This window comes from Aulonocara stuartgranti, assembly GCF_965226115.1.
Source record: "Aulonocara stuartgranti genome assembly, chromosome: 7".
NCBI classification, from domain to species: domain Eukaryota; kingdom Metazoa; phylum Chordata; class Actinopteri; order Cichliformes; family Cichlidae; genus Aulonocara; species Aulonocara stuartgranti.
The window spans coordinates 58518352-58545351 of record NC_138945.1 but is presented as its reverse complement, the minus strand read 5'-3'; the positions used below and the strand labels follow the sequence as shown (position 1 = coordinate 58545351).

The following is a 27000-nucleotide window of genomic DNA, read 5'->3' as shown; positions in this document are numbered from 1 at the left end:
TCCCTAGCAGGAGTCGGCTTAATTTGTCTTTTCATATTTGGTCTGCTTGTGTTTTTTGTGCTGTTCTCTTTTTGTCTCACATGATTACTTTGAGGATATCGTTATGACATTCACCAGCAACAATAATTCTTCTGTTCTAATTCATATCAATTAGTAGGGAATGGTAATTCAAACTGACGGCACAGTATATCTTGAAAGGCATGCGAGGATGTTGTGGCGGCAGCATCACTGTGCAGCCAAAAGCCACCCTCCTTTCCCCTTTTTTCCCCTTTCTGTCTTTCAGTCCACAACAAGGGGCTCCAAGCAAAGAGGACAATACGAGTCGGAGCCAGTACTTTGATAATTAGTTATTGATTGAGAACAATGGCACGGCGTACACTGCCGTATTAGCTAGACGCCAGTAGGTCGCGACACCAAGAGCAGCCATCAAGAAGCGAGGGCCAAAACATGCCTGACTTCCCTAATAAGATATTCCCTCATGTTTTTCTCTTTCATTTCCTTCCTCTTTTTCCTTCCTCAGGCATGTTAGTGTTCAGGCTACATGGGGTCAAAAGTATTAATGCTTGTGCACAAACGAGCGCCTGATGAAGGAGAATTTAATTAGAGAATACCCACTCAAGCTTTTCATACCACATTGCTCTGTGTGTGTTTTTTTTTGTTTACTTATTATTTATTTGTGTGGGGGAATATTTTATTGAATGGAAGGAACAAATATTTTAAAATATCGTGAGTTCTTTTGGCTCTAACATGGTTTTCTTTACTTACAAAAATAGTGGTTGCCAAATGAAACATGCCTACCAACGTTGTGAAGCAGTGTTACATATCAAAGACCACCTATTCGTGAAGCATATGTTTGCGTGAATTACACCTCTTGGCAGTTTTCTATAGGCCCGATCTATGCCAGGGGATAAATCTGAAAAGATGAAATAATAATATTAAACAGCATCTGATATTATTTTATGCATGTGATTGACCCGAGCTCTCTGTATCACACTCTGTTTAACAATGCTGTAGTGTAGAGTGACAACAGATGCGCTTCACCACACATATTGACGGCAGTATTGTTACAGTGGGCGACACATATAAGAGATTGTGTCTTTTCGTGAAAGTTTGGCGTTTAACCAAACTGCGCTAACAAGTAAAAACGAATGTCCTCAAATAACTGGTGGGTCGCCATGCTAAAGAGGGATGTGTCAGGCTTGGCGTCAGAGTGAAAGAAGCTCCCCAACTCACTTCACCTGATCTGTGGCCTGTAAAGATGCACCTGGCATTAAACAGACAGGGCAGCGGCGTCAACTGAACAATGGAGGACTGTCAGGACCGACAGCGGGGCACGGCTCTACCATCACTGCTCTGACAGGGAGGGCCTCAGAGGGTAAACTGCTTTGCTGGAACTAATTAAACAGATGAAGTTATGACATGAATATGCAGATGTTGTTTACATATTACCATATGGTATTATTTCAGGTAATAATGCACAGGAGAGACTTCCCACTCATTAATGTGAAGGGATGGAGTGAAAACACTGTCTATCAAGAGACACTCGGAGCGTGTTTGAGAAATGTGATCAGACTGACACTCGGATGTTGAAATCTATTTCAAGCCACTCAATTAACATTCATGTTGATAGCTATTAGAGTTTGATTAAAATTGTTAACGTACTTGATATCAGACAGGCGATTCCTCGTTGAAAGTGGAAATGATCAGTTTCATTCAAATTCATATGAATGCTGTTCTCGTTTAAAATGCAAAATAAATATCACAACACCGCCAGTGTTTTTTTTTTTTAATCTACATACGCTAACGACACAATATCATATTGGCGCTTGATTTCAGTCCAGTCACTCATGCAGTTAAATTATTCTTCAGAGCTGCAGTGTGTAGATTCAGACACTCAGATGTCAGTTTCCGCACACTTGCCGTAAACCGCGTTTAATTCTCAATGCACATGCAGTTAACTCAACTTCTCCACGCTTTTTTTTGTTTTGTTAAAAGTAGTAGAACTGTCTTGAGTTTTTCCCAGTTCTGTGTGCAGCCTTACCATTCCCCTGGAGCGGGTGCTGAGAGGTTAAGAGGGAAAGGGCCAATGGAGTCGCGTTTAGTAAGAAGTGTGGGATCACGGGGGCCAGCTGGTGGGGTGATGGGGAACGTAATTGTGCCCGCTGTGTGGCTAGGGTGGGGGGTGAAAGGATGGGGTGAGAAACCCTGGAAAAAAAGGGAGGGGAGGGGACACCTCAATTACCTGTGCTCCCTCTGACCCCTCTCTCCCTCTGTCTCTCTACGGACAGACCCACTGTCTGAGAGGCGGTGCGCATTTCCACAGGCAGATGCACATCCCCCTCCTTTGTTCAACATAGCAATTGCTCCTTTTTGTGAAATGCAGAAACTTAATTGCAACATTTTTTTCCCTCTAATGCATTTCTCCCGTTTTATGTCACTGTCAAAAAAAATCCCTTTTAAAAGAAAATCAAAGCTTTTTTTTCCTGTTGTGTGTGTTTATGTTTGATCACAGAACTTGGCCAGGAGATATCAGATTAAAGATGTACAACAAAATAAAGCGCAATTTTCCCTGAACTGAGCAGTTCTCGCAAACATATTCAGCAGGTTACATGCAGCTGTCATAGTTTATTTTGGAGCTCCTGCATTGTCTAATACAGTAAGTGACAGAGACCGGTGTAAAATCAATACTTCACAGGAGTGTGATGTCTTAATAAACTCTCTGTGTTGTTCAGACAGGAAAGCTAGACATGTACGAGAAGGACTACAGCGCAGGCCATTGTGGAGCTGTCAAGTCTAACCCTCAAAAGCAGATGAAGCTGTCAGATTATTAATATATTTATACTGACAGGCCCCAAGTCCACCCCTAAAACCCTCCCCTCTTTCAGTGTCTCTCAAAAAATATGCTCAGCTTCAAAGACACAGGCCACAGGGTTGGATGCAAGGTCAAAGGCCAAATACATTTTGAAAGCAAATTCTCTTCCTTTTGCAACCTGTTTTTATTGCTGTCGCTCCCCTTCTCTGTAGCGACCATTCAGCTGAAACTTAGGCTGAATTGGCAGCAGCTTTCAAAGCGCTTGGCAGCCTGGTGATCCTCAGGAGCTCTCAGCTGACATCTCTCTGGGCTAGTCTATGCTCTGGGGTCAGTGTGAGCCCTGACTCCCAGGACCCACTCACTCAGGCGCTACCATGAGTCAGTCCCGCAGACTGAAATTAAAATGTGAAAAGCTGTGCGACTGAAGGCATTCCTCACCCCCCATGGCATTTTCCTTTCTCTGTGACAGCTCCTCTGAGACTGCTTTTTCTTTCATGTTTCTTTTTTCCCTTTAGATTATTTAACAACATGCGAACAGAGCTGTCAACGAAAGACATGCTTGATCGACAGAGCAAGGGAGCGTCTTAGTCAACATGGGGTTAAATTCGATTTTCTGCATGTTCAGTACACCAGACTCAAGCCAGTTATTGCTTTGGCTTGATGTTTTTTGATGGATCAATTATCCGTTATAACATGTTGCGATGCCAAACACAACGGCAACTATGACACCTGTCACAATCTTCTATTAGAGTAAGGAAATTGAAATAATTTAATGACAGCTAATTTAGTCTTTGTTTTGAATCTCATTATGGCCGCAGTAATTGTGTTCAAAAAAAATAATGAATGTGAAATATCGCCACATGCTGAAAGCACCTAGACTGCAGCTATTAATTTGATATCTCTCAGTGAAAACTGAAGTGAATAAATTGTGCTTTATCTGATTGAGACAAACATAAGCTTGAGAAGAATAGGAGATCCTGGAGATTTTTATTTCTTCTTTAATATTAGATTCAAATATAGGAAGAAAGCAAGAAAAACATTTTAAATGATTCCTAAATAGAGTATAATTATTTGTAATTTGTATATATATTTATACATATATATGTGTGTCTGTGCATGAACAAAAAACACCTAAAAACTACTATTGTATGCCAAAAATATTTTCCTTTGCAGTCTGAATTCTTGAAATCCTAATGATAATTTACAACATTTTATATTTTAGCTGCGCGCTGCCAAATAAATCCAAGACACTGCTTCACTTTGGGACAAAGCACCAAACAGCAGAGTAGAATTGACGAATGCTTTTCAATACCACGTGTGTGAGAAAGCTGTGTGGGAGCGTCTTATCGGTACATGTGTGCATATACTTGAATTTGCAAGTAAAGAGCCTTATTGGGATTACCCACGGTACATTCTATTTGGTATCATAAAGAGAAAGAGGGAGTAGATGTGTGTCTCCTTTTTTTCAGGGATTCGGTAAGCTCTCTGTCAATGGTTTGGAGTTGAATTGCCTTGGATAGCTCCCCTCATTCCATGGAATGATCTCAGACCTAATTTACAGGGCAGCTCAGGATCCAAAGTATACAAGGCTCTCTTCTGCATAGAATGTGTGAAATAGATAGAGCAGCCATCCCTCAGATGTGCTGAAGTAATCTTCAGCCAGAGCTAGTCCAGCAGGCCTCACCCCTAAAGGGATTGATGCAGTGTCAAAACCTTTGGCTCTGGGGTCATCCTCTCTTCTTGCCTCCTCCATCTGACAAAAGCTGAATTTCTATCCCTCACTATTCGTTTCTCTTTTTTCTCCTATTGAATTCATCAGCAAGGGAGGCATGAGATGTGAGATGTGAATGAAACATTTTCATTAGAAGGGAGGAGAATCCTCGGTCAGAGACAAGGCCGGAGCTGATCTAAGCCAATGACATCCCTACCAATTCTTTTTTTTTTTTTTTGTCCTTCTTACTTTCCCTAGCTGTCACTCTCTGCGGTATGTGGCAAGCTGATTGAAATCAGCACTGTGTCAGGGCCGTCATATCGCAGAAAGACATAAAACATGCAGAAACATCAATAAGCAACAGGCCGCTGACAGCTCTCAGGCACCGGTGCCGGCGAGGAGAGATGAGGGGAAGGTTAAGACTCTGGGGGGATGCTGCGCAGTTGAAGTGTCTTCTTCAGGCTTCAGTGAAATCCAGGAAAGACAAGATAAAGTCTATCAGGTTATCGCCTAGTTCAAGTTGCTTCTCGGACAGCAAGGCCACTGGGACACTGGATGTCAGAAGATCTGTGTGTGTGCGTGTGTGCGTCTTCTTTGTGCGTACTGTAAGCATGTGTTTCTGTGGGTCCGTGTATGTGCTCACGCAGGTGTACAGAGCTGGAGGAAAGACGCTGCACTTGTTAGTAGCTTGACTTGAATTTCCACGATCAAAGCTGAGAGAAAGCAATTTTCCACTGCAAGGAAAAGCATTGTGCCATAAATTCAGTGTGAATTATGTGATGTGTTCAAGCTGTCAAATGACTACTTTGAATTATGTTTCCTGCATTTATTACATCTGAAAAATACTTTCCTTTTTAATTTATCAAATAAGAATAAACAAGAAGAAAAAAAATAGGTTGGATAATGTGCTAGTTATAAGCACTAGTGATGGGCAAGAGTTACTTTGGGATTTTCATTGTGTATTTAATTGACTAATGCAAGGTAAAGGTGATAGTATTTTAGATTGCAGCCTGACACTGTCTCTTACCACTTCTAATTAGGCAAGTTTTTTAGCCCAGCAAAACTGCTGAATCTCATTTCTCTCCCCCGTTATTGGCCATCATGCTGCCCTAACCCTACATGGCCAGAATTATTATATGGGACCAATAATCACCCTATCAGGATTCTGACTTTGAAGGGGTAAATTTGCCGGTAATTACTATGACACCCAACCTATGGAGGGAGCAGAGTTTTGGATGAAGTTGAAGTTTCCCCCAAAGTTGAAGCTTTTTATTTTCCCATTGATGGGTTAATGTTGTGGACAGGCGCCCATCTGCATATCAAATGTGACTCCTATTATTTTATGTTCCTCTCTGCTAACAGCGCCTCCCAGCACTCCTCCATGTTCTCCTCCATCTGCCTCCTGTCCATTGATCAGCCTTCCAGGGCATCAGTCTGCTTAACATCTGCTACAAGTTCCAGCAGCTCAGGTAACTATCTAGCTGCTCTCCACCGCCTATTGATCTTCACGTCCACCTGCAGGAACATCTGTTTCGGCATGTCGCTTGTCAACACAAGCGGCTACTTTGTTTCACTTCACATCTTGTCCACTTTCACTCACTCTCACGAAGCAGTACTACTCCTAAATGCTTGCTAAATTGCTGTTTACATTGTTGTAATAATAAAAGCAACTGAGACACTCTTCGTAGCTTGGCAGTTAAACAAGTGTCTATATTTAATTCCAAATTAGTTTGCAATTTTATTTTGCTTTAATGACAAATTTACACTAAAGCATTCTTGATTTTTCCTCTATTTTGAAACCTTCTTTTGGAAGAGCTAATAATTTTGGCAGATGTTTTAATCAAACAGACATTCAGAAATAAAACTAAAAAAAAACACCATATTTTATTTTAATTACATCCTAATTCTTTACACTCAAGAAAATTATCTATAAAATGTTTTAGGAATTGTACTTTCAAAATGTGCCAGTGTTCACAACTTTAAAAAAAACAAACAAGAGGAAAACACGTTTCTTTTGTTGCTGTTGTTTTCAATACGATGCTGGACGCGAGACACAAGACAAAGTCAAGGGCTGAGAAGAGCTTGGATCTTTGAATTTGTCCCCTTCACAGGCTTCTAGTGCTCGGAGGAACCACCGTGGCACAGTTTAATTTGCTCTTTTGTAATGATGGGGCGTAGGTTAGTTCATTTCAATTTTTGATTTCGAAGGCTATCAAATACAGCTCAGATGAGAAATCAATTTTCCCAGCTGCCTTGGCTTTGTGGTAAATAGAACCGCCGCTATTGGTGAACACCCAGTCACATGACTGAGTCAGGGATTAGTTCAGTAGGCCTGTGTTGCCACCACCTCAATTACGGGCTGCCTTTTGTCATTTACCTCTATAACATCTCATTCTCAGGCACAACTCATATTTAATTCATGAAAGCCTCCACAAGAGCAGTTGTACTCGGGTAGTTTGTTGCAGAAAATTTGACCACAACTTTGCATGATAGCAGGAGTGATTGTAACGTGGGATAAACAATGACAGTAAACAGTAAAAGCCTCATTCAGGCCTACAAAAAAAAAACCTTACTATCAAAAGTATAGATTTAAAAAATACATGCAACTTCATCAAACAGCATTATGAGTGTGCTTTAAAAAACGATTTATTGTGAGAAAAGGCAATGATAATTTTAACTGGAAAGATAGCGACCTATTTCATATCATAGACAATGACAATAATCAGTGCCATTATTAGTCATGTCATGTTAGCAACTGTATGAAAAGTGACTCTGGGCGGTTCCACTGACAGTAAGTACTTGCCTGAATAAATCCTGTTCAGTTTTGCTTGAGTGTGGACTGTCTGTAATCCTGATTGATCTACAATAAATACAAGTCTCATACACACACACACACACACACACACACACACATATATATATATATATATATATATATATATATATATATATATATATATTTATAGTCTGTCTGTTACATATGTTAAGTCAAGGCCTGTTTGTTCAAGGCTCTCAATTCACAGTTTAAACCGATTTACATTCTGACTAAAAATAAATGTCAGGAATTATTATTTTTTTATACATCTGGCTAATTATTGAAAGCCTCAAAGCTTTTCCGACTCTGTGTGAGTATATTTTACATCTTTATGAAGCGTCAGTTTGGAAATTGAACCCAATCCAGCATTTTCTTTTTCTCAAATGAGCCCTCTTTTCATTTTTGCGCAACACAAATTGACAATTTGTTCAGTAATCAAAGAATCTCCTTTTCATATGGAGCGATTCATGAACACAAAGTAGAGAGGAGGCAATTTCTGGACATATCATGAGATTATATCCATTTGACAGTTATTCTATGTAGTTTCCATGACAACTGTTTGGGTGAGGCCCCCAATAAAACCAACCTCAGCTGTCATCTCTTCACCTAAAAGCTTTGTAATTGCTCTCATTTGCATACTACAATTAAGTGTGTTAGCTCACAGCAAGAACAATCAACCTCCACTAAGGACTGGGGATAGTATAATTATTATATCAGTGGATTTGTATAAAACATTACTGACGAGCCTTTGTTTGACGTCTACATCGTACTGTCAGGCTAGTTTCACCGCTTATTTTCATAAATATACATATTCCACAGATGGTGATGGCTAATGCATACAACTTTAAATGTAATCACTAGTGTCTGTATTTCCTTTTGATCAGATATAACCAATCAAATGGTATTGTATATCTGAGTATAGTGATGATAACAATTATTCCGATGCAACCATATGAGTTATGTATCAGAATTGTGTTGTAGCTTCCTGCGTGTCGGGCAATACAATACAAAGATATTTTTATCCAGTTTTGATGGGAGGCTTTTTGACTCAGTGCTACACTTGACTCGGTAGAAACAGAATGATTTGCAGTTGCGGGACACAGTTTGAACTGCTGATTGAATGGAAAGGTTATGTGCAGTGGGCTCTGAGCATTGTTTCTCTTTCTCTCAGATGCGCAGAGACTGTAATGAAGAGCTCTTGAACTCACAGTCAGAGAAGCTGTGACAGGAGTTCAGGAGGATGCCACTTTGCTTTTGCTGGACATATTACACACATACACACCTGTACGCACACACATGCTCATCCGCGCGTGCACCCAGGGCAAACAGCTAACACGGAATTAAAAATGAAGCCATCACTCATTTATTTTTATTTTCATGTTTTAAGCATTAACATGAACAATGTCTGGTCTCTCTGTTTATATTGGGAAAATAAAAATCCACCATTAGTATGTCTTTACCTTCTTTTACGCTTTTTATTTATTTTAGAAATTAGAAACTTTATCTGTTTTACAACTCTTTGTAAAACTCAAGTTCATGAGATGTAAACGCTGCCGTATTTCCAGCCTTCAGAGTTTTATTATCGCGTCTGTGATGCTGCAGCACATCTTTCGGGCAGGTACATTTTATTTTTTGCCTTCAGGCCCTGAATTGAAATGGAAGACCAAATGGCACAAATGGCAAGTGCACCATTCCTAGCTCTCTGCAGCCTCCCAACACAAACTGGTCAAGCAGAAATGAGACCTGCATCAATTTTAATTTGTATTTATCCTGCTGATGACCCGCTCCTTTCAGTCTGCCGTCAGAGGCACAAATTACACCCATCATAACTCTGATTTTTACCGGCCCACGGTGTGCTATCAGAAAATTAACATGGTTATATACCACTGGCGGGTTCAAGGTGTCACAACACAATTATACAATCATCCAACCTGACGAGCTCTGACTGGTCGCCGGTGTATGACAACTAAGCTGGAGGGCTACACTGTCTGTCACATCCAGGCGTGCAAGATAAGTTCACTGAAGAGTAGACTGTGCCTCAGTGTTTGCGCTTCTCTATCTAAATCAGTTAAATATCTCAAGGCTGCTGCAGCACAATTTCTTTCTCTTCTTTTTTTCTTTTTTTTTGGAGGGAGGGAGAGACTCACATCTGAACTGATCTTTGACTTGGCAGGCTTTTATTTGGCCTGGCAAGTTGAGCCTGTGGAATTTGTTGAAACATAAATGAAAGTGAAATGAAGTGGGATGCCTGTGTATTCTTAAAGAATGCAAATTATCAATGAGGCAAATTTCATGAAAAGCCTTGCAACAGTGCAGTCCTATGCAAGCAGCTCACTCTGACTTTCAATCAACCCTAATCCTTGTCTCTCATAAAACTTGGACCAAAAAAATGAGGGGAAGCTCCCCTGCCTGGATCCCCAGTGTGCTCCGTGTCAAGCCATTAGGCTGTGTGAAATGAGGTGCCACTCATGAGTTATAATGCTGCATATCTATAGATGCAATGGTTGAAATATAACCCTTCAATGCTCAGCTCTCTGTAGGACTTGGGGGAATAATTCTGCTCTGATAGTGGTCGATCCAGCAATATCCCAATTCAAAGTCACAAAGATACGAAGAGGGATGTTGGATGAATTCAAAATAATCCACTTCAGAATAGCTGGGAGATTAATGTGTGTGTTTCTCATGTGCGTGTCTGCGTGAGAGCAATGAGTGATGAATAAAATATATATTAAAAAAGGGCAGCAAAAAAAATTACTTTCATATAGTGTACAATGATGTTACTAATAAGATTATCAGCCTTGGCGGTGGAATGAAATGACATGCACAGGAATAATGAAAGTGACATCAATGTTTTCTCTCCCGTAAGAAAAGAAATGCCCAAACTATTCCTTAAGATCCAACAGAAGTGGATGTGTACTTTCAGAAAATCTATTTGTAGTCTAACGTCCATTGTTCATTGTGTCCATTGTGGAAACATCAATAGAAGACACACATTTCTACAACCAGCTGTTAAAGATCTGCTCCATGAAAGTTAGTGACTACTGCTATACTTAGAGGCACACAGCAGCACGTAACAAAAGCAAGCTAGCACCAGTCTGCTCTTCAGAAATATTTACCCAGAGGTACTGTAGATGTAACAATGATAAGGAAATAAAGCTAATAAGTGTCACTTTGATGTGACAACAAATTATACATGGCTCTATCAGATCTCATTTCCATTCCACAACACAGAAACAGAGAATACCCTGAAGCATGGCTGTTAATGGGAGGCTGTATCAGCCATCATGGAAAGCTTGCCTCATTACTCACTCCAGCACAACTGTGCCCAGGGTGGTCGATTTCCCCAACGGACACCGGTTCACAGACCAGAGAGGCACTGTGAGGCGTACGACTTGTTTTTCAATGCACAGGGCACAGATGCCGTCATGCTGCAAGTGTGTGAAATTGTAGTATCAGGGAAATTCATTTAAGCTAAACGTAAAACAGAGAATCAAAAAGAAAAGGAATTCAGAATGCGACTTAAAGCTTTAAGTTGTATCTCAAGACTCGTAATTATTTTTGATTAACTTCTAATTGATTCTCTTCAAGGCTTTGGAAAATTACTCTGTGTCGCCATAACCAGCAACCGCTCGTCTTCATTTTCATTATGCGTCTGATTCTGTACGACCTGATTGTTATTCAGAGAGAATTTTCCATTTGGGAGGGCGCCAAATACTCACATAACCTTCTATCCCTTCCAACCTATGCAATGAATATTTTAAAACCTTAATGTATATTGGCAGTCTTAGTCTTTCCTTTGTCCATACATGATATCTTAAGGGCCCTTTTCCTGCTAAGGGAACACTGGCACTCCATTATTTTTTTCCCTCTTCACAGTCGCTACTGCTCACTGGTTTTACTCTCTCTACCCCCGTTTCTATCCTTCCTGACAAAGTCAATAGGGGGCATCCCTCATCTGTCAAAAACAAACATCAGAATATGTCTCCTGCTTTCCCCCCCCTTTTCTCATTTCCTCTTTTTGTGTAGTGTGGCTGCCTGTTAGACTTACTGTGGATTCTCAGTTTGTCAGTCTTTGCAGATTATAATGTCATTAGTGAGGCTGCTTGGTGACTCTAATCAACATATGCACGTAAGAGCAGTCAAAACATATAAGGGAGAAAGTCCTGGAGAAGTAGCTGACCCTCTGGTGACTCTCTCACCCAGAGGGGTGGCAGCAGCACTTGCTGTGTGTGTTTCAATGCAATCTGTGGAGCAGATGGCTGGAGTCCTGGGCAGAGAGCAGCAGGTCTCAGTCTGCATGTCACCAGGATGACGGGAGCTGGCTCCCTCTGAGCTTTAGTTAATACCTTCCTGTATGACAGACTTGTTAAAGGTTTGGGTGAAACTCAACTGACTCTTTACAAAAGAACAATACTCTCTCTCTTTGTGTCGCTCTCTCTCGCTCTCTCTCTCTGTGTCACTGTGTTTTGCGCTCTCTCCCCGTGTTGCCTGTTCTGGGTGGTAGTAAATATTTACTGGTAAGTACTGCCCTCAGCCTCTCTCCCTCTCTTTGGCAGTGGGAGTGTATTATATTTAGTATATAGTTTATTAATCTTGCTGTGTATTTAGAAAACATTTCTTTTTTAGATAAATCATTAAATAACTTATAGACGCAGACATTTTTATCACATTACGAATAAATATTTATATAAAACATATCTCCCTATATATACATCGGATTATATATACCATTTGATTATTTCCCACAGACTTACTGTGAGATGTTTCTGCAGAGGCTTTTCGTGCTGAAATCATTAAAGCAAAATAGGCAGTGGGGTAAATAAACATTTGCTTATTTTTGTTCATTTCATTACTCTCTCTCTCTCTCTCTCGGGCACTTAGACTTTAATCTTGGCTGCTGGCAGGTAGAGCAGGCTAGGCCATGGCTTTTGAGGTGCAAGTGTTGTTGCCTCTCCTCCTCTCTTTCCTTCTCTCCCTCCTCATATTATATAAAGAGTGGCAGCAGGCAGAGTGACAGACTGCCCCAAGAGATGACACCTGTCACTGAGGGGAGTGCTGCTAATCTACAAGCCTCATTTTGTTTGAACTCTTTGTCACCTTGCCGTCAAATCCTCATCTTCTCAGTCACTGCCAGCTTCCCTCCCCTCTGTTTTTCTACTTGCTCTGCTTTGCCCAGTTTCTCCACAATATATAGTGCCTTCGCCATCACACAATACAAATCAATCTTCTCTGGTGAACCATCTCCCCGCTAACGTTTATTTACTAAATGAGTGTTATATATGTTTGCATTTCCGTATGTCATTTCTGCGTGTCGTTATTTCTATGTAAAGACAAAGCGAGTACTTTTCGAGAAAGTTGAACTTAGTGGGGGTTTCTTTACGGAGTGTTTAAAATTGCTTACATCCCGCCAGTGTATGAGAAGATGAGGCGTCCTTGTTCAAATGTTTTTATTTCCTGAACAAAGCCTCATTCATTGATATTGAGATTTGTCTAAGTTAAAGTGATCTGAATAGAAATGCAGTCTGGAGTGGCTCAGTCTCTGTGGAGCAGCACACTCCACCCCCTAGCCAAATATCTATATTGTCCACTTCTACAGACTGTGCTTTGTAATTATAATATAATTCATTATGTCTATGCAGCATGTGTCACAAAGGAGGAGTCCTCCCCAAAATCGTCCTGCGCTGTTCAAGCTGACCGAACACATTCTTGTTCCCATTTTAAAGCCTGCAGCATGGAAATATCCGTTCACACCCCCCTAAACAATAGACTTTCCTTTTTTTTTTTTTTTTGTCTTAATTGAGATATCACCAGGAAATCTGACAGTTAACACCAGCCCCTGTCGCAGAGTGGGAAAAATCTATATATTGACAGAGGATGGTAAATAAAGGACCCAATAAAGATAAATAAGTGACAAAGAATGTACTAATCCGTATCATATTTAATGAAATAATAATAAAAAATAGTTAATAATAACAAGGCAGAAATTGTGGTAAACATTTATGTTAATGTTGAGTTTTTGCCCTTAATATAATTTATGATGGCACAAAGAAAAGAAAAACACACACACAGACACACACACATACACAATGTAATCCAAGTTTCAGCAGATGCATCAGCCAACTTCTTTAAATGCTTCCATTAAGTGGAATTATCTTTTCCAGACACATTTTGTATGAATGCATCCAAAAATCCCTATTTCATTTGGATTGCATGGGTTTTAATTTAATCCTTTTCCTTATTAAAAAAATAAGATGCAGCATCTTGAACAATAGTAAGGCCTGTCTGCATCGAACACAATGGCTAAGGTTAAATTGAGGGTTGTGTATACCCTTTGCTGTATTAGAACCATTCATATTCAAATAAAAGCAGACTGAAGTCACTGATTCATACAGCATCGCAATGTGAAATCTCACAGTTGCACTCATAAACCAAAAATGCAATGCAGTTACAATTTCTGATGTTAAAAAACACATTGATAGCACATGTTTAATTTTTGCAACTGCTTAACTGTTTAAGCATGAACTGCAGCTTGTTTCTTTTTTTGTTTGTATATTTCTTAATCTACTAAAGTATATAATACTACACAGCTATCATAAATTAATTTTTTGCTTACAAAACTGTCATTTTTCTATGTATTTTGATTTTTGTGGATTTTGGGGAAGTTGTAAGTCAATGGAAAAAGTCGAGCCTCTTTTTAATTCAGTGTTTCATCATAAATAGATGTTTATTTCTGCAACCACTGTGAAATCCCCCTTCCGGGCTACAGATATCTTAAAAATTAATACGACTTTGTTTACCCATTGCAGACATGCTATAGTTAACAGAACCAGGTAATTTAAGCTCTTGAATTCCATTTTGCCAGTACTTATTTTAGTAATTTTTCATTTGTAATTCCATAGAAATTTAGGAACATTAATCATGATTAACAAATATACAATCCACAACTATTTACTGTGATAACTCGGACGTGTGCTCTGTGTTTAATTAAACCACTGTTCAGTAGCTCAGTAGCTCACACCTGACAGAATAGGTTGCATTATACTACAAAGGACTTTTCAACATGTGGTTGTCACATGCAGTTTATGACCCTATTGGACATCATATATTCACTAGCTGTAATTTCACAGACAACTTTGGCAGGCAAATTGGGAAGTTTATGAAATACTGTTATATCAGAAAATCTGAGAGAATCTAATGGTACGTGGTCTGAAGGATAAACCGATTGCCAAGTTGTGATATTAAATTGCTTTTGTAGTTCGGCGCAGCTTCCTGCTGTGTTCACCTAGAATATAGGATTTGTTAAATGATGACAAGTTTCTTATTTCTTTACTTTAAATCAAGGCCAATAGACTAATCATTATAAAACAACATCAACCAGAGTGATCACAAACAGAAAGCGCCTTGATTAGACCAAAGGAATTTTTTTCCAGTATACATTCCTATCAATTACAAAGAGGTTTAGCACATATATGAAGAAAGTGAGAGTGATGTGAACCATTTTCTTTTAAAGATTTCTCTCAAGACATTCATGAGCTATACAAGAAAATAAAAGAAAAAGAAAAATATAACACAAATGTTTTGCTGAACCAATATTAGCTTAAGAAAAGAGCTAACTTTAATAAGTCTGCTAATTCGTTTAGGCTTAAACAATTTTTTATTTATTTGTTACTACGTTGTCAAATATAATACAGCCACCAACTTGCCATTAACAAGTTGCAAAATAGCCAGTCTTTTGTCTTCTACATAAATGATTGCAAAACAGCCTGTGGATACAATAATACTTTCAAATTGAATAAAGTTCTAGTTATGGACACCACAAATGCATTTATTGACCAACTAATCACAAATTAGTGCCTCAGAAACATTTCTGTATCCTTGCAGTATTGTGTTCGGCAGACAAATCTCACTTCCTGAGTACTTTTATAATTTACTTCTTATTTCTGTACAGAAATAATTGCACTCGCACACTCTTACCAAATAATATCAGTGCTCAGGTTCAACTGGGTGATGCATTGTCTTTCCCATCCCCCTGTCTTTGTCTGAGCAAAGTCACATGACAGTCATGAAACAAATAATTTCATTGGCTATATTCAGAGCATGCCTACGAAGAGAACAACAGCTTGTCTTGGGAGTCAAGAACTAGGTACAATGTCTTCTGCGATGGGATGGCCAACACAAATGGGCTGGCGCACCTATCCAATTAACACTCTGCCTGCCAATCCCTGTCAGGTCACACACTGACTCCCATGGCATGCTCTACCTGTCTCTGCTGCTCTCAACACATGCCCAGCTCCAATATAGAATTAACGCCACTTTTCACCTGGTCACGCTGACATGCCATAGATTAGACTGGTGCAGCATGGAGATATGCTAGGCGCTCCAAATGAGGGCACCTGGGGTTAAGATTTCAAATGCAGTGGGGCTATTGTTTTGCCACTTCTTTAATATTAATTAAACTCTGAGGTGAAAATGTTCTTTACCAAAGTACTGCTTAATTCCTCCACAAGTGAGCAACTGATAAGAGATTTTATTTAATGATCACCTGGATGTTACAACTAAGACCTTAACAAAACCAATAAGCAACTGGGACTAAATCCTTCTTTATTAATGGAACAAAATTCTGAAGCAATTATCTAATATTTAAGGCAAAGACGAATTTATTTTATATATTTATTTTGCTACTGCCATAATATCTAAAAACAAAAACTACTTTTACATGTACAGAATGTATAATCATTACATTGCAGTATATCTGCAGAGATATTTACAGCAAATCATAGCAAATGTCTTCGCACGTTTCCACATGTGTATTTATTTATATACTAAATGATATAAATTAAAAAATGAGTTCAGGAGAGTTAGTTTCTTGGACTTGTGCCGTAGTGCACTTTCACATTTCCAGATGAAACATTTTCACCATTTGAAGAAAATAGAAATTAAAATAGAAATTAAATATAGTTAGAAGCTAAATGATTCAGCCACATCTAATATTTCTAAGGGCAAAACAAAAGTACACAAAGAAGAGTGGACTTCACATAATAGTAAGGGCACTTACAGTCTACTTACTGTTTGTGTCCTGCCAGCTAGTTTTTAAGCTTCTTATCCTTATCTAAGTAGTAACTACACCACAAGATCTTATCATCGCTCTCCCAGAGTAGCCTCTCTTCAAGCAGCATTGCTACACCCTCTTGCTTTGTCTTGTTCATGTTACTCAGAGTGTCTCCTTATGTTGAGTTGTTGAGAGAGGTTCCTAAATATAGCAGGAAAAGGACTTAGCAGAAAAGATGAAGACTATCTTGTTGAAGAGGAAGTGGTGACATGCTGCTCGTTTGAGGCACCCCATCGTTTTAAAGAAATCAGTCCAACTTTTTTTGTTAGGCTTTTATTTTAGTTAACTGTCTAACAAACCTCTTGCAATTTTGAATTTCTCCAAGTGTGCCCTGAGCCAGGATAGGCAACCTTAATCTGTTGTCTATTTGGTGGCCAGACAAACAGGAGATCCCATAAAAAACCTGTGCAAGCACAAGGAGCGGGACCCTCTTGCTGTGACTGACCCTCCATTTTGCCATATAATAACAGTTTTTCCACTAGGGAGCAAAATAATTCCAAAACAAGCTGACAGATACACTGACATGGCTGATATTATGACATACAGCTACCTGAAAAATGTGGAAATACCTGGATCTTGGATTGCAGAATGTTTGACTTTCTTCACCAAAATGCTGCTAACTTTGTGATGTAGGTTCAGTTTTTGTTATTTTTAAAAACTACCATTTCCTTCTAAATAGCAGTTAAGAAGCGCTGTGTTTGACACGTCCAAGCTGTGAAACAGGAGTAATAAACTTAACTTACTTCCTTATGTACTTATTTAGACTTCAGTCTAAATCAAATGGCATTGCCTAATGCAGGTTTAAATAGATTATAATAGAAGTATTATGCATCCCAAAACTTAGAAACATCACTACAGTATTCTCACAGTTAAAAATAAAATGGAATATTTTTTATATAATATTACTACAAAGATTTGAGTCCATATGTACCCTATCTTCTGCTTAATAGGTGAACCAATCTGAATGAAACTTTGCACAAACATCATCACACATACAGCAATTATTAATATCTCTATATTAAAAAACATTAATTAGCATTCAGGGTTCCTTTGATTTTTAAATATATTATGTTCTTTTCATCATCAAACCTGTTCCTGTAATGTTACATTCTCTATTGCTTTTCTTTTGGGAGTCATGTTCAACATACACCGTCCATACGTAACTCAACGGTCACCAAAAGCCTGGGAAAAACCACCCAGGCAGGTTCCTTTGTGCTTTCTTTGTGGGTACACAACATTTTTGACACGTTTACTTCTAAAACAAAAACGGAAATAGTTATATGCAAAAGATGTGGTTTGCTTTATGCAAGTGATAAGATTTTCTTATTTTAAATTAGACATTAAATAAGTAATGTTAAAAACACTTAATTAAAACTTTGTTTAGATGTTACTTTTTGCTTTGTGAAATGAATAAAAAAACGCAAATCTTAACTTTATTTTGATGTTAGTTACATAATGCATTCAAAAAAGATTATTTGGCCACTAACCCAACCGAAGTAGTAAACCTGTGCTTTAACCTCCTAGGACCTGGTGTCCACATATGTGGACATCACATTTTGGGTTGTCTAGACCAAAATACAAAATTTTGCTCTACAAGTGCCTGATATCCACAGTGACATTATACTGCCACTGTTCTATTGCAATTTTAAACAAATATCCTCATATGTGGATATTATTTTCTCAAGAACAAAAATTAGGTAAAAAAACAACAACAAAAAACTGGTAATTCTTTGTTTTTACATTCATCAGGTGCCAATCAGCCCTAATGTCAAAGATAAATTAAAAATGCATGCCGTGGAAGAGTTCGTGTCTTAGGAGGTTAATATAGCATCCCCAGCACTTCTGCCAATATATTGACATTGCTCTGTCAAAAAGGACAACTCTTCAACTTAAATGTCATTCTAGGGAAGAGGGAAGAAGTTGCAGGGGGCAGCTTGGGGTTATAAACCCAAGTACATATTAAATGCTGAGATTTTTTTGCACTGTATTGCTGCATATTATTATTTTTTTCATAAAATGACACACTAGATGCTTGCAATGTCTGCATATGGTACATAAAATGTTCTGGATGTACGAACCCATGATATTCTTTTGCAGGGACTTCAGCAGGTATTTAAGGTGAGTGGGAAGTCACTTCCACTGGAGGTCATGTTCTCTAACACACACCTCGGGGGATGTTAAAGTAGACCTTGACAGACCAGGGGAAATATTTACAGTACAAAACCCAAATGAATGATAGCAAATGGGCTTTCTCCTTGCTGTCCTCCTGACCTGACATAACTCCTCAGTGTTGTAGACTGCTAGCACATCCACTGCAAAGGCTGGTGTTTAGGTTAGTAGCTGCCAATAAAGCAAATGCCTTGTTAGTCATCAGTCAGTGAAGAAATGGAAACTACACACACTATATTCTCTTCAAAATCAAGAGCAGAAAGTCCCTTAGCAGGCTTTACAAAATGTGAGATATACAAAAGTAGTGAATTACAGTAGCTTAGTGTAAGTTTGGATATGGAATAGTTTGAAATACAAACTTGTGAATAAATGTGCCAGCATTTTATAATATCTGTTTCCTTCAGGGGTTCTATTTACTTACTGAAAACCATTAAAGTATGTCATTTAACACCTCAAATATTCGTCAGTAACAGATTCTTTCAGAGACACAGCTGATTTTCGTGTTGTGAGTTGCCAGATGCTCTGTTTTTGATGTTGTCACCTTTCAGGGATAACTGAACTTTTGTCTGTTTTGTCTTTTCATTAATTATCTTCCAATATGTGTTGAGTGGATGTGGATTGCTTTTGCAAGTTAAAAGCATTTTAATATGTTCATAACTACAGTATGAGTAATTTCCACCAGTGACAAGTTAATTTGTCACCTCATGTTATGTTTGCTTCTTTAAAAATGGTACACGAAGCTTTCAACAGTGTACTGTATCATCAAGCATATTTGTGCTGTTTGTTGAATAAAATACTGTAGGACAACATTTATTCGCATAACCCTATAAACTCCGGCTAAATAATAACTAATTATATATGTAAATCATGCAATGGTCAATCATCATTGACCATTGCATGTTTGTCTTTGTGTTTTCTAAAGTCTTTTTGGTGAGCAGGCAAAAATGGCTGCAGATGATCACTGATGACTGTAGATATTTAATTAGCAAACCTTTGCTAGTCCACTGGCTCCATCTTTCTTTGGCGGTAAAGAAAAGAAAAATGTAAGCACACTCTTTCTGTCAAAGGCTAATAAAACAGGTCAAATGCAGCTTTATGGACACATGAGAGTCAGCCAAGTGGTGGGTTGGTCAGCCCAAAACTTGTATCTATGCGCAGTTATCTTAACAGTTGGTCGATATTTTGAAGCACATTCACGTTCTACTGGAGATTGATTATAATCACCTTCATCATGCTCATATTTTTCATCTAGTTTTCTTGTTTAAAGGAATAAATACATTGGTCAGAAGAATTAAGGGAGCACTTAAATCACACATCAGACCTTGCTAAAGGACCTTGTTAAATAGTGAAGTTCAAAACCTTACTGTCACATATTGTGTAATCTGTCACATGTACTAAGTGTGAACACTACTGAGGTCATTTTGTAGGGCTGGAGTGATGCCCTTCTACTGCGCCGTCCAGTTTCCCCAACTGATTTCTTCTCCATACTCCATATACTGTGATGGTCACGTGCTCTGATAATGTTCTTGAGGAGTATAAGAAGTATAAACCAATGTGTTGCTTTATTGGTTCCTGTATTTAGTACAGTATTAGTACAGCTGTGCCCAAGTTTAGCTCTAGTGCACATTTAGTCTTGTGTGATGGTAAGAGCCAGATTAACACAGTAAATAAATGTTATTTTTACTGACCTCAGTGGTCTCACATCTCACCATATATCAATGACACAGTTTACACTTGATGTGTTATGATACCGTGTTATAGACATTATATTATATGTATTTAATATATATATATGATCCTAATACAAAACTGTTCGTTTAAAGGTAGACTTGCCGCTGTCTAAAAACTATTTGCAACACTATTAAAGCAATATTTCTATATTACAATGGTTACCATAGTTAACATCCATCCATTCTCTTCCCCTTACCAGGGTCGTGTTTGGCCTGGAGCCTATTCCAGCTACCATAATACGAGATGCACGCCCAGGACAGGTCGCTAACCATAGTAACAGTGACCATTTTTTCAGTGTCCAGAGACTAGGTTCCTTAAGGAGGAGTTCATTGTGCATATGCAGACATGCATTCGTGTTAACAGTGCTTTGCTAGTGTAGTGTTGTTAGTCAAGTAATGTTTTGTTTTTGTGTTTTTTTTGCCTATGACTGAAGTAATTTGATAAATGTATCTGATACATATGAATAAATCCCAGCTTCTGCATTATTAGTGCATTAGTCCATAAAGTCACATTAACTATAGCAAATAATTACCATGCAATTCTTAGGACTGGCTTCAGCTGGGTCACCAGTTTCCTGCATTTCTGTTTTGAGTGTCTGGCTAGCAGTTGATTAAATTTAGTCTCTCAGGATTTGCATCCACAGTTCTATACATGCATTACATGGCAAAAATTCCTCTGGTGGTCCATCCATCCATCCAGCCACAGTTTTCCTCTTTATTGAAAGTTTTGTTACAGTGTCAGCAGGCTAAGCAGGATATTCCAAATATTCAGGTATATATCCAGATATTCTCCTAATAAATACTTTCCACTTCCTCGTGGGGGATCCTGAGACTTTCCCAGGTTAGATGAGATACATAATCTCTCTAATGGGTTTTGGGTATAGCCCAGGATCTCCTCCCAGTTTGGCATGCCCAGAAAATCTCCATGGGTAGGCATCCAGGAGAGATGCTTACCAGATGCCCTAACCACCTCAGCTGCCACTCCTTTTGAAATGGCTTTGAGATTTCTCTGGATGTCTGAGTTCATCACCCTGTGTGTTGCTGAGCCCAGCCACCCTTCAGAAAAAACTCATTTCGGCGACTTGTATTCAGGGCCTTGATCTCAGGATCACAGGGTTCGAACGCAGATGGCTCAGTGCCTTTCTTCACTACAACAGTTTGAAACCATTCCTTCATTACTACTGATGCCTCACCAGTCTGCCAATTGAACTCACGCTCCACTTTCTCATTACTTGTGCATAAGATCCCAAGATGCTATGACTCCTTCAGTTAGAGCAACCTCTCTCTCAAACAGAGAACCATGGCTTCAGACTTGGATGTGCGATTTCCATCCTAGCTGTTTAACACTTGGCTGCAAACCACTTCATTGCATGCTGAAGTTCATAGCGTCATGAAGATAAGAGAACCACATCATCTGCAAAAAGAAAGGGTTCTATCCTGAGCTTCCCAAAATGGAAATCCTCCTCACCCTCATCACAATGGATTAGAAATAAGGGGCTACTCTAAAGTTCAACATTCACTACAACCTAATGGACTGTGATAATCGACCTGGAATTCCATACTACTAGAGCACACCTCACAGTTCAGACTACTTCAAACTAGTTCAAACTCAGTTTTACCTTCATCCTACTGACTGCAAACTCCAGAGGTACAAATGATTTTGTCCTGCTCTTTGCAGATGATGTGCTTCTTTTGGCTCCATGAGGCAGTGGCTCCTAGATTACACTGAGGTGGTTTGTAGCTGGGTGGAGAATAAGCACATCCAAATCTGAGGCCATGGTTCTCAGCTAGAAAAGGGTGGAGTACTGATGCCTGGTCATGGATAAATACGTTCCTGCCCAAAGTGGAGAAGTTCAAGTATCCCGAGGTCTTGTTCACAAGTGAGGGTAGAGTGCAACAAGAAATTGACAGGCACATTGGTTTGGATGGTGTAACAGTTTGCTGTGGTGAAGAAAGAGGTGGGCGTAAATTTAAAAGCTGTCAAGTTACAGTTTAATCTATGTGCCTACACTCACCTTTGGTGTGAATACTGACTGAAAGAAGCAACAGAAATGAGTTTTCTCCAAAGGGTCTCTGAGCTCAGCCTTAGAGTTAGTGTGGATCTTGGTCCCACAGGATGTGCTAAGACCACAGCCAGTACTGTTCTTCATCGAAAGGCGCCAGCTGAGGTGGTATGGATATCTGAACAGGACGCTTCTTCATTGCCTCCTAAGAGAGGGGTTTTAGTTTTTGATTAAAAAAAAGATCTTTTGATGATTTTACATAACTAATAAATGTATTATTGCTAATAATGCTATTACAACTATAAATGCTACTAATATCTTGCTCTTATAGATGCTTCTTTTAAAGTTTTCATACACTACAAGCATGAAAGCCATTCTGTATAATGTTTGCTTTCTAAATTGGTATTTCTTTCCAAATAAAGAAAATACTCTTTTCTTGATTCAATGAATATATCATTCTAAAGAAGCTGTGATAGAGGATTAAAAAAAGTTTGTCTAAGAAACTGACATTAAACACTATATTTTTCAATTTCTACTTTTTATGACAGGTGCCAAAACGCACTTTGAAACTCATTGAAGGAAAACTATAAATCTGTAGCCAGAAGAGGATCAAAAGTGGTTAAATGCAATGCCACACTAATACTACAAAAAGAAACACAGCGATTTCAGCAAAAGCATACATACAGGCTTACTGAGTATGTGAGTAGATTCTGTGATCATTACATTCGAAGCTGGATAAATGGGTTAAATTAGATTTTGCAACCACAGACAGCATTCAGTTGAATGGATATTAGTAACTGAATCAGGACACCCTGCAAATGATTCTTGTGCCAGATCCTACTGCCAGGACATTTACTGTGGGGAAACTCACAACATGTTGGTTGCAAAGATCATTTTTACACAACCCACTCACCAGACAGGCCGCTGATATTGGATGATTTCTCGGAAACCCAGATTACGCTCGTGACAACATTTTTGAGCATTTGCTGCCAACATTTTCCACTTGATTATTCCTACAACATCTGCTTATGACAAGTACAGTATGGTTAAGGTTTGGTTAGGTTTAGACAACCGAAGCTACTTGGTTTAGGTTATGGAGAGGAAGTGCTCAAAAAATAACTACATGGATAAGGTTAGTCAGCTGAAACATGCGGTAGTGGTTAACAAATAAAATCTTCAAACAACCCACTAAAATGTCTGCATATTTGATGGAACTAAATCAAATTTGCACTTGGCTATATCTGAAACACAATGTACCATTTTTGAGTAGATTATCCTCATATTACCAGTTGTCATCTTCCTCTTTAAATACTTACAGGTTACTGGTAGTATGCTTTGAGTAGCAGTTTGTCACAACATTGTATCTATTCAACAGCTGTTCCTTCTTTAAAAAAAAAGTCGCTATAGTAATAAGAAACAATGTTACTAATCACACTATGTTTAATGGCTGTACCAACCAGTTTTTCACAATTATTTAATATCACAAAGTTACAATTAACATATCATAAATGAAATAATTGTCATTAACACATAAATTAGCAAAGGAATATTATCTCATATATGGCTTTGACAAATGTTCAAGCTTTGTGTTTCTCTTTACTTGTCAACCAGTGTAAATGTTAACCAAGAAATAGGTATGGTGGGTTTTCTTGACCCCCAACACTCCACCCCCGAGCAGTAAGAAAACCCTCAGGTGTACTTTTGTGCAGTTAAGAGTCGAAACAATGTGATACATGACTCCCTGTATGCAGGTGTGAAAATTCAATAGTACTTTAACCATGGATTTTCTCTTTGTCAACTTGAGCAAGGGAAATATCATTAGGCCAGGTTTTCCAGAGATAAATTTAGCTATCATGGGATGTTATAAACCATTAACATCAAGCAAAGACGTATCACTTTCCAGGACTGAGTATTGTATGTGAAAGGCTACACTAACCCCAGTGGATCCCAGTGGATATTAAACTAACAGTTCTGGACTCCGGTGGGCATCTTAGCAAAGAGATCCTCTTTATTATACTGTAAGTCAGTGGCACAAATATGAGCTGAGTGATGTGAAGCTTTTTAGGGAACTCAACCCAGCAGCGTTGTAGGAAGGGGTACAGCTTGTCTACACTGCATGTAATTTGCAGATTCTTTACACTGTATTGTGTATGCTGACAGGTTTGTGATTTGTTTGCACTTCATGGGTGTCTAATTGATTAAGATTAAAGGAGAATGGTTTGTCTGGCTGTCGAAGAAAATTCCTGGCTGATTTGTATTTGCTGTGCCCCTCCTTTTTAAGTGCGAGTAAACCCTCCAACTACACACCTAACATGAGCCAACACAGGCCACATGCTGGTCTGCATGCTGGTTCACATGCACTGCATGACACAGCAGCTGAATAAAGCCATCACTTACTTACTAAACAACTGAGCTAGTGGCATTGCTCTCAGTTCCAGGCAGCTTCGCCAGTCATGCATATATTCACGAACTCGCATTTGCACATATTCTGCTCTTGTTGTTGTTAAGAAAATGCAATTTAATATTAAAAAAGACAGTCTTTACATATATATGTTACATTCATCATCCCTGTTTTCAAAAGGGAAATTAAGTGATAATCAGACTTAAATTATTCTTCAAATATGACATAAAATTCAAAAATGACATACTGCAGAGTTCAATAAAAATCAAAGTTATTGTATGTCTTGATATTTTTTTTCATATTTGCAGTGAGGGTTCTGTGATGAAATTATAATTGGAATGGACAAAATCCCTTAAAGTGTCTCTTGTTTTAATTAAATCATAAATTTAAAAGGTAGAATTAAAGTAGGTTCAATAACAAAGAGAAAATATTATGTCAAAGTCAGAGAAGTGGATTTATTTTCACTGCGAACTAGAGCTATACTACAAAGTACAAGAACTGAATCCTGTTCTACTCCACTTTCTTTGATAGTGGACCACCATGTTATAAATAATGTATTAAAGGATTTACAATGCAGAGAAAGAGAGCTGCTTTCAGAAGAATGAAAGTTCCTTTACTATAGCGCCTGAAAAAAGCGTGTTAACTCTTTGCAGCCCAGACCCAATCTGAGTTATAAAAGACTTCATATATTTTCTTTTGTATTGTCCAGGTTAAGAGAGTGTTTGGTTTCCTTTTTACAGTTTGTGGTAGCTTATTTTTTCTGCCAAAAGGTGTTTGAGGCCTACTGGGACCACTTAAAAGTTTATGCAGAGCACTAGCCAAGCTGGACAAAAAAGCCTTGAAGTATGCACACACTGGCCCCTTTCTCAGAACCTCTCAGCTCTGGCTTGGGGGAGTGTTGTTGGTTTATGAGAGGGAAAATAGCCCCAGCCTTCTGCAAAAGTGAAATGGGATTAAGGCCTTTGTCCGGCCCACAATGGTGAGGGGAATTAGCAATAGTTGTAGGCACTTAGAAGAGCTCTCACACAGAAGCTTATCCCAGATTTTGCACAATAATCATTTGAATATCAACAGTGTTTTGCAACTACAGCGCTAATGTATAAACCTCTCTCTTTTAGATATCGAAATCCCCAAAAGGATTTTTACCACTGGCTACATCACAAATATTCACGCTTTTTATTGAGAATCATATTTTTGAGTGCCACTGCGTTTTACGTCGTATTAAACCACAGATTGAAAGTGGTGCGAAAAGCCTAAAGTTTGTGGTATTTATTTATATTATCTTTATATTTGTTGACTTGTAAACAAGTGATGAAACAGATGAAAAACTATGTCTAATATCAAACGGTGTAATGATAAATGCACGTCTATTTGGGCAGCCAAGCCACTTCTATTTGTAAAAAAAAAGTTCACTCAATGCTGTATTTTGTATAATAATGTTATACAAAGAACAGCATTATAAATAAAATGTTACGGTGAGGATTTTGTATTTAGATGTTTTGCTGAAATTCTGTCAAATTCTATATAAAAGAAAAAAGAAAATATTAGCTTTAAAATGAGAAACTTTCAGGAGAGAAGATTGTTTAAATTTGAATCTTTATGTTCAATCAGAAGTTATACGTAAATTGTGTGTTTTGGGGTTTGGTTTTTTTTACCACATTAGTATGGAAACCGAGAATCCCATGCTCTATCTGACCACAGCGTTAGACAGAGATAACTCTCACAGAGGAGGAAGAATTGAGACCTTCTGCCTCAGTTGAGTCTCACAAGACTGGCTTCAAGAAGTGTGATGGCCTCAGCATTTTTGCCCACACAGTGAAAAACGTATTGTCCAAATCACAAAACATTGAGTGAGATCAGCAGACTTGTCAAGAGGCCCTGGCTTGAATATGAATGATGAGAGAAAAGCAGGGTGGTCCTGGTGCTGTTTTGGTGTTAGGCAGGTGAACATAAGCTCAACTGTCCCTGCCAGCTGTCTGTCCAGAGTTTACCAATTTAAAAAAAGAGAGAAAAAAAATAGCTGTTTAGCACTTTCATGTAAATTAGCACCAGTAACGGAGAGAAATCATCTGCAGACACTGGTGTAATTTCCTGAATTTATTTAAATTTCTTGGCATGATTGCATATTTTAAGTGCTAAAATGTCATCTTAACACGTCTTCCTAAAAATCTGATACCTCAGGTATGCTCCAAGCACTCACACTGAAATGAAACGGCTGAAGGTGGCTTTTCAAAGTGAACCCACGCATGA

At 38.6% G+C, this 27000-nt stretch overlaps 1 long non-coding RNA gene across 4 annotated transcripts in view; it reads left to right on the top strand.

Moving 5' to 3' along the window:
- LOC309709692 overlaps positions 1 to 27000 on the top strand; it is a 98648-nt gene that overhangs the window by 60423 nt on the left and 11225 nt on the right. For 2 of the 4 annotated variants that reach the window (XR_014277573.1, XR_014277574.1), the window contains exon 4: positions 5886 to 5992. The exons of 1 other annotated variant lie outside the window; for it this stretch is intronic. This is a non-coding gene — a long non-coding RNA (uncharacterized lncRNA). Of the gene's footprint in view, positions 1 to 5885; positions 5993 to 20546; positions 20868 to 27000 lie in introns of those variants that run through there. One more of the 4 variants, XR_014277575.1, reaches the window with a different exon arrangement.